This window comes from Oryzias melastigma, linkage group LG13, assembly GCF_002922805.2.
Source record: "Oryzias melastigma strain HK-1 linkage group LG13, ASM292280v2, whole genome shotgun sequence".
Classification (NCBI taxonomy): Eukaryota; Metazoa; Chordata; class Actinopteri; order Beloniformes; family Adrianichthyidae; genus Oryzias; species Oryzias melastigma.
Genome location: NC_050524.1, coordinates 189,422 through 189,626, shown reverse-complemented (window position 1 = coordinate 189,626; position 205 = coordinate 189,422). Strand labels below are relative to the sequence as shown.

The 205-nt window shown below is 54.1% G+C and overlaps 1 protein-coding gene across 1 annotated transcript in view; it reads right to left on the bottom strand.

The window, feature by feature from the left end:
• The window catches only part of LOC112149268 (diacylglycerol kinase delta), a gene marked incomplete in the record, with an annotated part of 6,250 nt that overhangs the window by 425 nt on the left and 5,620 nt on the right, over window positions 1-205 (bottom strand). The window contains 1 exon segment of the mRNA XM_024276883.2: window positions 1-205. This exon segment is cut by the window's left edge and continues 425 nt beyond it.

Here is a 205-nt window from a genome sequence, read left to right as displayed (position 1 = left end):
GGGGGGGGGGGGGGGGTGTTGTCTTCTGAGGTTCTGTTAAAGGGTTCTGCTGGTTCTGATAGAGCTTCTTTGTTGGTACTAAAAACCAAACCGATGCCGAAGCGTTGAAGGCACAGATGGGATTCGCTGCTGACCCAGACTTTGGGTTCTGGGTTGGGTTGAGGGGTGGATTGTAATCCGGACCTTTGGGGAGCTCCGCTCTGAT